A 14,003-nucleotide genomic window follows, 5' to 3' on the forward strand; every position below is an offset into this window, starting at 1 on the left:
GAGGGGAGTCCAACGCAGAAGGTTTGGTTGAAATCGGGCCGGTGGTTTTGGAGAAAATGACCAAAAACCAAACAGGCCATTTTAAAAAGACGACAGGGGGGGGTGTAACGCCCGCCAATGTAATAATGCCCACAAACGTAATAAACCACAAACGTAATAAAAATATGCAGCTTTTAATGTAATAATCCTGCAAACGTAATACATTTTCCACAAACGTAATAGCCGCTGCCTACTACAAACGTAATACGCGATTTCCCACAAATGTAATAACTATTACGTTTGCAGAGATTTATTACATTTGTGGGGAAGTGAAAATCTTCAATTTTCAATGTAATAAAATGTAATAACGCAATGGTCGTTGTGTTGGTTGTTGTTGTTTATATCTACTAATAGCCCACCCCACCCTGCCCACCCCCAAGCAGCGCATCTCTCTCTCTCTCTCTCTCTCTCTCTCTCTCTTCCTCCCAACCGTGTACCTATCACAATCAATCCTAAGCAAATGTTTATTATAGAAGCATCTGCAGGGGACAGCGCGTGTCATAAGCAGGAGGACAAAAATGTACGCAAAAGAAGTAAAAGAAAAGAAAGAGGCATCTCTCTCTCTCTCTCTCTCTCTCTCTCTCTCTCTCTCTCTCTCTCTCGGGCAGTGACACGCTGTCATTCATTCATATTTCAGCACTGAGACAGCGGACAGCGGCTTGGTCATATTCAGCACTACTAAGACAAAATATCAGCAGTTCCCCGATAAATCCATGGCACTGTACATATAGTTATGAGGCAGAAAGAGAACTCAACACTGTCTTCTCCCGAAGTAAAACAATATTATATAAATAAATAAATATATGATAAAGACAACGTTTCGAGCGACTGGCTCTTCGTTGTATTTGACTCCGTACAGCAACAATAATAATAATCATAATAATAATAATGACTATATAAGACCCCCCTACAGTGGAGCAGTTTGCAAGTAGCCTATGGTGTGTGTTTTAAATAGATAGCCTGGATAGTTTTACGCATGCCTCTGTCAGGCATACAACAACCACTTCATGCAGTTTTGTTAATTTTTTAGTTAATTTTCGTTTCTTTTGGATTTTTTGTGCGTATTATGGAGCCGTTTTGGTCCATGTTTGTAAGTCTTTTTTTCCCCTGAATATAATTTTCTAAAGATGCAACAAGCGGGGTCGGAGTGTGTGATTGAAAAACCACCACGGTCTGCTCCCCGTTCACAGTATCGAGCCTCTGATCAGCAGGTTTGGTTTTTTAGCCAGGAGCCTCTACTCTCCCTGTAACAAGCTCCAAGTCATTTGTCAGTACAATTAGTCCCAAGCAGTTTAAAAAAAAATGAAACATAAGGTAAATATCCGGCATATTTTCTCTTTTGCTCCTCGGACCAGATCGCGTCCATAGCGGTGTGTTGGCAACGGTCTGTCATACAGAAAGAACAAAGTAACACACACGCATCACATTATGAAAGTGCTTGTGATTTTTGGGGGCTAAAGTGGGGACAACAGAGCTCAGCCAGGTGGAGAGCGTAGCTATAGCGCACACCCTAGTGTACATTCAAAATGATAAGTTAGTTTAACATTAAGGTCGGAGGGTTTTTCCCCCCCTACCTGTTTATTGACAGGGCTGATACAGACAGAGGACACATATGTGATTGACAGAGGGAGATAGCCTGATTTTAAAAAAAAGGTAAACACAACACTTATCAGTCTAAATAGGCATCTAAAGGTTTATTAATTCAATTCAATTTTCCCGCAGACAGCGGCGAGAGAGAGAGAGAGAGAGAGAGAGATGCGCTGTTTGAGGGGTGGGCAGGGTGGGGTGGGCTCTCCGTGATTGTGGAGCGGAGAGTCAGCAGCTGGATTTCGCACAGTCAGTAGGCTATTAGTAGATATAAACAACAACAACCAACACAACGACCATTAGTCATTGCGTTATTACATTTTATTACATTGAAAATTGAAGATTTTCACTTCCCCACAAATGTAATAAATCTCTGCAAACGTAATAGTTATTACATTTGTGGGAAATCGCGTATTACGTTTATAGTAGGCAGCGGCTATTACGTTTGTGGAAAATGTATTACGTTTGCAGGATTATTACATTAAAAGCTGCATATTTTTATTACGTTTGTGGTTTATTACGTTTGTGGGCATTATTACATTGGCGGGCGTTACAGGGGGGTGTTACTTTTTTTTTTTTTGACCAAAAATTAAAATTTCTTCAAATTTCTCCAAACTCGGCTATATCATCTGGGGGTCCGAGGGGAGTCCAACGCAGAAGGTTTGGTTGAAATCGGGCCGGTGGTTTTGGAGAAAATGACCAAAAACCAAACAGGCCATTTTAAAAAGACGACAGGGGGGGTGTTACGTTTTTTTTTTTGACCAAAAATTAAAATTTCTCCAAACTCGGATATATCATCTGGGGTCCGAGGGAGTCCAACGCAGAAGGTTTGGTTGAAATCGCGCCGGTGGTTTTGGAGAAAAGACCAAAAACCAAACAGGCCATTTTTAAAAAAGACGACAGGGGGGGTGTTACTTTTTTTTTTTTTTGACCAAAAATTAAAATTTCTCCAACTCGGATATATCATCTGGGTCCGAGGGGAGTCCAACGCAGAAGGTTTGGTTGAAATCGCGCCGGTGGTTTTGGAGAAAATGACCAAAAACCAAACAGGCCATTTTAAAAAGACGACAGGGGGGGTGTTACGTTTTTTTTTTTTGACCAAAAATTAAAATTTCTCCAAACTCGGATATATCATCTGGGGGTCAGAGGGGAGTCCAACGCAGAAGGTTTGGTTGAAATCGGGCCGGTGGTTTTGGAGAAAATGACCAAAAACCAAACAGGCCATTTTAAAAAGACGACAGGGGGGGGTGTTACTTTTTTTTTTTGACCAAAAATTAAAATTTCTTCAAATTTCTCCAAACTCGGATATGTCATCTGGGGGTCCGAGGGGAGTCCAACGCAGAAGGTTTGGTTGAAATCGGGCCGGTGGTTTTGGAGAAAATGACCAAAAACCAAACAGGCCATTTTAAAAAGACGACAGGGGTGTTACGTTTTTTTTTTTTTTTGACCAAAAATTAAAATTTCTCCAAACTCTGATATATCATCTGGGGGTCCGAGGGAAGTCCAACGCAGAAGGTTTGGTTGAAATCGCGCCAGTGGTTTTGGAGAAAATGACCAAAAACCAAACAGGCCATTTTAAAAAGACGACAGGGGGGGTGTTACGTTTTTTTTTTTTTTGACCAAAAATTAAAATTTCTCCAAACTCTGATATATCATCTGGGGGTCCGAGGGAAGTCCAACGCAGAAGGTTTGGTTGAAATCGCGCCAGTGGTTTTGGAGAAAATGACCAAAAACCAAACAGGCCATTTTAAAAAGACGACAGGGGGGGGTGTTACGTTTTTTTTTTTTTGACCAAAAATTAAAATTTCTCCAAACTCTGATATATCATCTGGGGGTCCGAGGGAAGTCCAACGCAGAAGGTTTGGTTGAAATCGCGCCAGTGGTTTTGGAGAAAATGACCAAAAACCAAACAGGCCATTTTAAAAAGACGACAGGGGGGGGTCCCTAATAGCAAAGTTCCTTTGGCTTGGATGTGGCCCAAATAAACAGCAAAGATCTGGCCCACTTACGGAAGTGAATGACGGCCCATATCTGGCCCAAGTATATGAAAGCTATGCTTAACCATAACATAACCAGACCTCTACCAGAACTGTACCAACTACATATGGCTTATAGCTGGGCTTCATAGGGCCTGCCTGTATGGCGATTTTAAAAAGACCACAGGCGCGCGGCTTACGTTTTTTTTTTTTTGACCAAAAATTAAAATTTCTCCAAACTCGGATATATCATCTGGAGGTCCGAGGGGAGTCCAACGCAGAAGGTTTGGTTGAAATCGGGCCGGTGGTTTTGGAGAAAATGACCAAAAACCAAACAGGCGATTTTAAAAAGACGACAGGCGCGCGGCTTACAGTTTTTTTTTTTTTGACCAAAAATTAAAATTTCTTCAAATTTCTCCAAACTCGGATATATCATCTGGGGGTCCGAGGGGAGTCCAACGCAGAAGGTTTGGTTGAAATCGGCGGTGGTTTGGAGAAAATGACCAAAAACCAAACAGGCCATTTTAAAAAGACGACAGGCGCGCGGCTTACGTTTTTTTTTTTTTGACCAAAAATTTAAATTTCTTCAAATTTCTCCAAACTCGGATATATCATCTGGGGGTCCGAGGGAAGTCCAACGCAGAAGGTTTGGTTGAAATCGGGCCGGTGGTTTTGGAGAAAATGACCAAAAACCAAACAGGCGATTTTAAAAAGACCACAGGCGCCCGGCTTACGTTTTTTTTTTTTTGACCAAAAATTTAATTTCTCCAAACTCGGATATATCATCTGGGGGTCCGAGGGGAGTCCAACGCAGAAGTTTTGGTTGAAATCGGGCCGGTGGTTTTGGAGAAAATGACCAAAAACCAAACAGGCCATTTTAAAAAAGACGACAGGCGCACGGCTTACGGTTTTTTTTTTTTGACCAAAAATTAAAATTTCTTCAAATTTCTCCAAACTCTGATATATCATCTGGGGGTCCGAGGGGAGTCCAACGCAGAAGGTTTGGTTGAAATCGGGCCGGTGGTTTTGGAGAAAATGACCAAAAACCAAACAGGCGATTTTAACGAGCGTCTAGGCTGCACCTGCACTGTTCTATTTATAGACTTTGATAACGAGCTGGCCCCAACAGCTGGCCACTGCACACAGAGCAGAGCAGAGCAGAGAGATTTGTGCTCTGAGCAGCTTCCGAAAACAGCCCAGAAAAAGAGAACCGTATCTCTTATCAGAATGTGGCCATGACTACTGGGGCAAGGAGACCTTCCTGAGCACATTGATGTGCATTAAATGTTTGTAGGGCAAAAACTTTTCTCAGGGTCGCAAGGTAGAAAAGGGGGCATTTCTGTTTTTCTAATAAAATCAGCTCCTACTTTTATATTGAAGTGGATGAGCCACTGGAGCGGGTCTAGCTGCACAATTAGGCTCATAGAGACAATTCTGTAAGTCTGTCTGCTGTTTTGAACACATCAAATGAGACACGACAAGTGTGGCTACAAACCAGTGAGGAAATCATGTGTCTAGAGTTTAATTTGTGGCCGTGCTGGCAATTTATCCAGAAAAAATCCTGAATGTTTTTTCGATCCCTCTCACTCTAGCGATGATGTCACTCACTCTAAGCCCTGCTCGTTAGACGCAACACACACCCATTATAAAGCTGGATTTTGTCAAAAAACTTAATGATTTTAAGCGGCCAAATATCAGAAAACTGTTGAAGATATCAATAAGCTGAGTCATAGAGGAATACTTAAAAAGTTTGTCTACAGCTCAGAATTTGAATGAAGTCTCTAGCTGAAAGTATGTGGACACTTTAAAGGCTGAAAGAAGTAAGAAGATTTGAAGAGTTTCAAGACTGTTTCAATGCATTCTCTATGGGGAAAAAAAAATCAGAAATAGTTGAATATTGCAAAAAGTATGAATAGTTGAAAAGAGAAAAGACATAGCACACCTGTCCCGAAAAGGCTGAACATTTTGATATTTGAATTGTTGAAATAGCACAAAGTATGAAGGACTAGTTACATGACGAAGAAAGGCAGAAAATGGCACGAACCGAATAACAATAGTGTGAATGCTTCCAGCATTCACACTAATTACGTCCTTGTCGGAAGCTGCGTCAGACCAGGAGGGGGGGGGGGTTGTGGATTCTACAGATGAAGACCACTTCCGCGTTCAAAAAGCTGCTCTGTTTAATCAATATTCTGAAGAAAGATCTGATTATTAGCCACAACGCTGTAACCATCCAAGGAAGACTGTGTAACAATATTATGTGCTTCTGCTGAGTCCAAAAGCCCTTTGTAATATCAACTTTATTTTAAGAAAACACGCTTTGTTTCCATGTCATATCACAGAGAAGCACTACATTACCCATAATCCTCATATTTATCAGCGACGTGTCTGATTGGTTGAGCTTGCTGTTACCAGCAAATGAAAAAATAAAACAAATTGAGCTTATATTATTTTCTTAGTAACTAAAAGGTCTTAACATCTTTTTTGTTTTCAACATTGAATAAAAAAAGGGTGCTAAAATTCAACAATAAAGTGCATAAAAGTTGGCTTGACTTCTTTCTTTTTTTCATATTTTCACCAGCATCTTTCTGTCCACATCACATCATATTTATTGTAATTTTTAATTCAATGAGTGACATTTTATTTTTTATCTGAAAAACATTATTATGAATTCAAGGGTCAGAGGTCACTGATTAGTGTTAAATTTAACCTTTTTGACCCTGTTTCCTTGAATAAATCACTAAGACTTTGATGCGGGAAGCTGAGATTTTGATTTGATTTTGTTCAGAGCACTAGGGACAAAGTTTCTGTAGAATTTCAGACCTGTCGGACGTCCAGAAGGGTCACAGCTGACTGTCCAGGCTCGTTTTTCTCGGCCTTCAAAGCCTAGATTTAGAAGCCTCTGACCTTAAAGGAGAAATGCAATTCTTTAATAGCTTCCAGGTGCTTTGGCCTATCAGGCTGAATTTTTAGCTAAAGGAGCGGTGTACGATCAGGAAGTAGGGGAGCTGTGCATAAAAGCCAATTGGTAAGTGTCAAAGGTCACAGGGGTCAAACATCAAATGAATCCAGCCATTCCTGCTTTTTCTCAACAAAACATACACGCTTTAAGTTATCATCATGAAATATTAATAGGTTGTATATCAGAGAGTCCTCTATCAGAATATTTTGGTCCCGTTGCTCTAGGGGCCCCGGGGGGCCACTTGGCTTTCCCATGCTCCCACAGAGTTTGGGTCTCGGGTGATGGATAAGGGCCTCACCATGAGTCCCACAGGCCAAGTTTCAAGTGATTTGGTCGGTTTCTATGGAAACGGCGGCCTCAAGGATACAGAGGAATGCGACTGTTGAAGCCCCGCCTCTCGAAAAGTAATGGCTCAATCAGGACCAAAACACACATCTACGCGTTCGTCTTGGGCCCCCGAACCATATAATTACGAAATCAGAACTGTACGACTTTTGGAAATGTGTTTTTGTCTATTTCGGCTTTTCAGACTCAGAGTCTGTCAGACTTAAAGCTTGAGAGACCCTCTTAGTCAGAAAAGCCGAAATAAACAAAACACATTTCCAAAAGTCGTACAGTTCTGATTTCGTAATATATGGTTCGGGGGGCCCAAGACGAACGCGTAGATGTGTGTTTGGTCCCTGATTGAGCCATTACTTTTCGAGAGGCGGGCTTCAAACAGTCGCATTCCTCTGTATCCTTGAGGCCGCCGTTTCCATAGAAACCGACCAAATCACTTGAAACTTGGCCTGTGGACTCATGGTGAGGCCCTTATCCATCACCCCGAGACCCAACTCTGTGGGAGCATGGGAAAGCCAAGTGGCCCCCCGGGGCCCCCTGGGGCCCCTAGAGCAACGGGACCAAAATATTCTGATAGAGGACTCTCTGATATACAACATATTAATATTTCATGATGATAACTTAAAGCGTGTATGTTTTGTTGAGAAAAAGCAGGAATGGCTGGATTCACTTTGATGTTTGACCCTGTGACCTTTGACACTTACCAATTGGCTTTATGCACAGCTCCCTACTTCCTGATCGTACACAACTCCTTTAGCTAAAAATTCAGCCTGATAGGCCAAAGCACCTGGAAGCTATTAAAGAATTGCATTTCTCCTTTAAGGTCAGAGGCTTCTAAATCTAGGCTTTGAAGGCCGAGAAACGAGCCTGGACAGTCAGCTGTGACCCTTCTGGACGTCCGACAGGTCTGAAATTCTACAGAAACTTTGTCCCTAGTGCTCTGAACAAAATCAAATCAAAATCTCAGCTTCCCGCATCAAAGTCTTAGTGATTTATTCAAGGAAACAGGGTCAAAAAGGTTAAATTTAACACTAATCAGTGACCTCTGACCCTTGAATTCATAATAATGTTTTTCAGATAAAAAATAAAATGTCACTCATTGAATTAAAAATTACAATAAATATGATGTGATGTGGACCAGAAAGATGCTGGTGAAAATTATGAAAAAAAAGAAAGAAGTCAAGCCAACTTTTATGCACTTTATTGTTGAATTTTAACAATATAGCACCCTTTTTTTTATTCAATGTTGAAAACAAAAAAGATGTTAAGACCTTTTAGTTACTAAGAAAATAATATAAGCTCAATTTGTTTTATTTTTTCATTTGCTGGCAACAGCAAGCTCAACCAATCAGACACGTCGCTGATAAATATGAGGATTATGGGTAATGTAGTGCTTCTCTGTGATATGACATGGAAACAAAGCGTGTTTTCTTAAAATAAAGTTGATATTACAAAGGGCTTTTGGACTCAGCAGAAGCACATAATATTGTTACACAGTCTTCCTTGGATGGTTACAGCGTTGTGGCTAATAATCAGATCTTTCTTCAGAATATTGATTAAACAGAGCAGCTTTTTGAACGCGGAAGTGGTCTTCATCTGTAGAATCCACAACCCCCCCCCTCCTGGTCTGACGCAGCTTCCGACAAGGACGTAATTTATTTATTTATTTATTGATTGATTATTCTGCACCAAACACCATGATCACTAAATAAATAAATAAATAAATAACCGAAAGGACGTCCTTGCCGAAAGCTACGTCAGACACAGCAGCATCAGGTTCAATAAAGATTTAAGGAAAAGTTAAAAAAAAAAAAAAAAAAGTTATTCTCTGCTCACAGCGTCCGTCAGTGCCGCAGCCGGGTCGGCTGGATCACTTGCTCTGAGCGTCACATATCGCCGCGAAGGGAACTGCATTGGAATCAACTGAAAGCCGAGCGCGTCAAAACCTGACGAAAAACGGGCACCTAATGAGTCAGGTATGTGACGATGAGGGACAGTGACCGTTCGTCAGGCTGTTGACGCACTGGGAGTGAGGGAGAAACGGTCCCGCCCCCCTTCGTCTAAATCCGACGATGAGGGATTTGCATTCAAGTCTATGAGTGGCCCTATTCGTCGAGAAACGACCTCGAGGGTACCCCCTCCACGTCACTATATTGACGTAAGGGGCCTTGACCAAGCGTCAACCGTTTGACGCAAAGGGGTGAGACTGTGTTCTGGGGGAAAAGTGGCGCAGCCATATGAGGGGTTGTTAGTGCCACAGTACTGGGGTTAGATTTAAAGGGGTTCGGTAAGTTTTGTGTATTTTTCCCAGTTTATGTTTCTTAACCCCTGTGTTTTGGTAATTGGTTTGCCCGGGGGAGGGGCCAAGGGGGTATTTAAAGAGAGCTCAGCTCACTTGAAGGGGTGTTCGGCTGAGGAGCATACAGACTTGCTGCCTGATCCTTGTACATATCTTTTGCCTCCATCTTGTTGTGAATATTCCTGCTGGGTTTTTTTTTTTTACGTTGCCACCTGTGAGTATTTTGGGTTTTTTTTTGGTGTAATAAAAAGCAAATCACCCAACAAAAGTTTGCCGACTGGGCCATCATCCATCATCCGTCGCTACAAAGTATCGAACCCCGACACAGACATACCACTAGTCAAATGCAATTCAGAAGTCTTGCTGCTATCTAGTGTGATATATCAGTATGATACTGTAATTCATCCTCAATATAACTCCTCAGACATCTTTACTGTGCATTGGCTTGTCATCTCTGCTTGAACAGCAAGACTCGTTGTTTGACAAAATGACCAAACACAGACAAGACTGAGTTGTGATTCCAGCTGTATTCACTGTACGCTGATCAGAAAATAAGAAGAGACAAAACATCATTCTTTCATTTTCAGACTTTAGTCATTATTTCAGTCAAAAAGAGAAAATACATGAAAACTCCAGAGAGACAAAGAGGATGATACAAAACAAAAGCAACAAGTATTTTTCATGGGGGGCATAACAAAATTGGACAACAGCTGCTTTAATGCCCATGGTTATTTATGTACAGTAAGATACTAATCACAAATATGAATAATTAGGAATAATGAAGCCATTGTGGAAATTCCACATTCAAGTGAGTTTTTTATGATCAGATTCCTCTTCACATTTCTGTACAGCTCACTTTGTCCTGTGGGGAGGAGACGTGAGTCCACAGAGGTGAGAGAGGTGGAGAGATGCTGGGAAACTCACACCTTCTCTCTGAGAGACGCCTCACTCTTCAAATAAGTGTGTGCACTCTGCACCCTCATAAATGACCTCGTGAGGACAGAAAGACAGAGGTGTCTGCATGTGTCCATAATGCACAAGCTGCTGTAGTATTGTTGTTGGATGGTTACATGGTTGATGATGGATGGTTTAGCCAAAGGATGTGAGTTCTATTGTCCTGAGGAAATGGCACAATACAGCTGTGATATCCACTCACCTGTCAATGGTTGCACCTTTATTCTGCCTTACCTTGCTGTGTGGATATATGCATTTACCTGAGTCCTACACTCTGATGCTGCGACCAGAGCTCTGGGTGAACTGCATGGAGGACTGATCTGTAAACACCTGTGCAGAGCTACAGGAGAGGAATCAGACGGAAGCACCAGGAACACATGCTGCTGTAACGCCACATCCAGTTACACCTCCATAGTTACCACGATAACTGGTTCAGTTTCTGGAGCAGGAACCAGACATCACTGCTGGGTGCTGTATTGCTGTCAGTGCATCTGATTCAGCAACTAAAACTACTTGATATTCACATTTTAAAGGTACATTGTGTAGGAATTACTCCCATCTAGCGTTGCGGTTGTATATCACAAGCAACTCATGCTGCATTCACGTGAAATTGGGCAGACGGCAGACGGACGACAGCTTCTGCATGTAACGGCATAAACAAGCCTCTATGTAAACAAGTGGTCCGTCAGCACGAGGCAAAACAATACACATGACAATATGTTGTCATGGCGATGTCGTGTTGTTCACCTGACCCACGTTTTACCAGCTTTCTCTCGACTTCTGTGACTGAAATGACATCTGGTTTGTCCGGCTGCACGTGAATGCAGCATCAGTGTAACGCTCCATTCCTCCTCACTGCACACACATACTTTTGAACGGTTTTCATGAATAGATAACATAATAGATATAATAGACATATTACAATAGACACATAATAGATAAGTTACACAATGTCCCTTTAAAGAAGGAGCGCTGCTACTCTCTCCCTGACCCTCAACCATCCTTCCGAGGAAGCCTCGTAGAAAATTTCAATGTAACATTAGGCACAAGCATACAGTTAGAAAAGAATTCAAAGTTTTTCCAACCAGATAACAGATAATCATTTGTCAAGGGAGTGTGTCCACTAGGTGAACACTGGAGGGGTCAGGGGGTTAATCAGCATAAGCAGCCACTGACTGACTCTCTGAAGTGACAAAGGTGCAATGACCTGTTGTGGATGTAAGAGGCTGTAACAGATAGATGTGCTGAAAGGAGCAGGCAACACCTCCTTTAATAACTTTCACACAGTATTTCTTTAAGATCGCAGCAAGGACTGATAATGATTAATGATTAGGAGGACAGTAATCCTGTTTTCTTGTTGGCAGAGCTGCCCAACAAAGATGTTCCTGTTAAACACAAAGACGTACAAATTTGTATTGTGACACAGCCAACAGCGTCCTGTTCTGAAGAAACTCCTGTCATGACAGTCATTCACCCTAACCCTAACCCTGCCTACCTGTTTTGCATGCTACAAGGCTTGGCTCTGCTTCAGCATTGGTGATTGTGAGTGACGCTCTGACTCACTGCGTGGAAAATACTTTCTACGCTGTGTGTAGTGACAACAGGAACAAAGACTTTCCCTGAAAATATTTGTGCAGGCAGGGTGATGCACACACAGATATAGATCTGTGACCTTTTCAGACTTTACTTCCAGTTTTTCTGCATCTTTTTGTTGTTTGTTGTTGTTTTCAGTACTATCATTGGTTAAGTGAAAGGTTATTTAAAATAATCACCAATTGGGTGTTGAGGCTCATTGGGTAAAAATGCTGGAACAACTTCTGCCACAACACATGGTTTCTGTGTGCAGGATTTGGGTGTGGTGTGTAAACCAACACCCAGGGTTATAAAGTCTGATTCTTAGTGAGAAACACAAAAGGCAGCCTAGGTTCACGCAGATGCACAATTCCCTCCTTTCCGACCATGCCCTGCTCTCTTCCTTACCTGGGGGATTAGATTTCAACCTGCATACATGCTCCCACTAGAGTCCACAATCACACCTTGGAAATATTTTGCAAACAGAACTCCCTGGCTATGATTTGGCAGTGTGAGAAAAAAAGCAGAAGAACAAAAAATAATTGAAGCTGTTGTCTGTCATTAGACAGGAGTTTAATAGTTAGTCAGGTTTGGTCACTTTCTGAAATGCATTCTCTCTGTGAGGACTTCTGGACTGCTCAGCGCTGTATGGATGAATGCAGGAGTCTGCCCTGTATGCAGGTGAGCATGAAGACACACCTATGACAAACACACAGAGAAAAGCCTTCACTTCTCCACAGACGTGAAACATGGCCGTCACATTCTTGTTAGATTCCTCACAGGTTCGATATCTGCACAACAGTGAAGGTCTCTTTCACACAGCTCCCAGTCCTCAGTGTGACCTGTCATGCATGTGCTGACAGAAAGAAGTGTGAATGCTCCTGATGCTAAATACCGTTCCTCCCTCACACTTACAGCTGGTAGAAAAAATCTATACAGCCATAAATCACAATAAAAAAGCCTTTGATTCTGTTGACCACACTATTTTACTTTTCAAGTTACATTGTTATGGTTTTCATGATTATTCATATATTTGGCTTGTCAATTATGTTTCAAATCGAGAACAATTTGTTTATGTCAATGGTTGTAGCCTACTTCTTCCAGAGCCCAGTTAACATATGGTGTCCCCCAGGGTTCCATACTTGGTCCGTTATTGTTCCTTGTTTACATTAATAAACTTGCAACTGTTTCTTCCACTATGCTACCAATGCTTTTTGCTGATGATACGAATTTGATTTTGACTCACAGTCACTTTGATTCTTTAATTAGTGAAGCCAATTCTGGCATTATTACATTTTCTGAATGGTTCCAGTTAAATAAGTTAACATGTAAAAAAAAATAAAAATAAATAATAATAATAATTGTATTATATTTACAGGAATCTAGTGCTAAGATCACTATTGGGGATAACAATATAACCCGGATTTCCTCTACCAAACTTTCAGGGGTATTAATTGATGAGAGGTTGTCATGGTCTGAGCATGTTAAACTTGTCAATAACAAAGTATTGAAATCTACTGGTATCACTAGAAAAATTTGTTATTTCATATCTCAGAATGATTCAGATTCAGATCAGATTCAGATTCATGATTTATTGTCCCTGAGGGGAAATTCATTTTCACAGTTCTGTTCCAGACAATGCTATAAATATACTGTATTATAGTTTAATTTATCCACATCTCAGTTATTGTAATATTGTTTGGGCCAGCAGCACCTATCCTTCTAATTTACAGAAATGATCACAAAAGAAATTTGTTAGATTAGCCACCTTCTCTAATTATTTGTCTCCATCTGCCCCTCTGTTTAAGAAACTTTACATATTGTCAGTCTATGATATTAATATACTTCAATCTTGCATATTTATTTATAAATATATTCATCTTTCCCAATTGCTGCCCAAATCTTTTCATGAAATCCATTCTTACAACACAAGACACACTGATAAACTTCATCCTCTTTTTTGCCGCACTACACATACTCAGTTTTTTTTTTGCTTACAGAGGCTCCATACTTTGGAATTCTCATCTTCATGTAAATTATCTTCATCCCTCAATACTTTTAAGTTAAGACTGAACGCTTACCTGTTAAATCAAGACTCCTAATAGTTTCTTTTCCAGTATAGTTGTCATTGGATCATTATCTCTTATACATCCTCATACACTCATACACTCAAATACAATTATTTTACGTTTATATGCACCCATGTTTTTATTTCTGACTTCTTTGTGTGTGTGCTATAAAATGGCACTTACTATTCTTGTTTCATTTCTGTTTT

This window comes from Trachurus japonicus, chromosome 3 (genome assembly GCF_045865225.1).
Source record: "Trachurus japonicus isolate A0001 chromosome 3, Traja_1.0".
Lineage (NCBI taxonomy): Eukaryota > Metazoa > Chordata > Actinopteri > Carangiformes > Carangidae > Trachurus > Trachurus japonicus.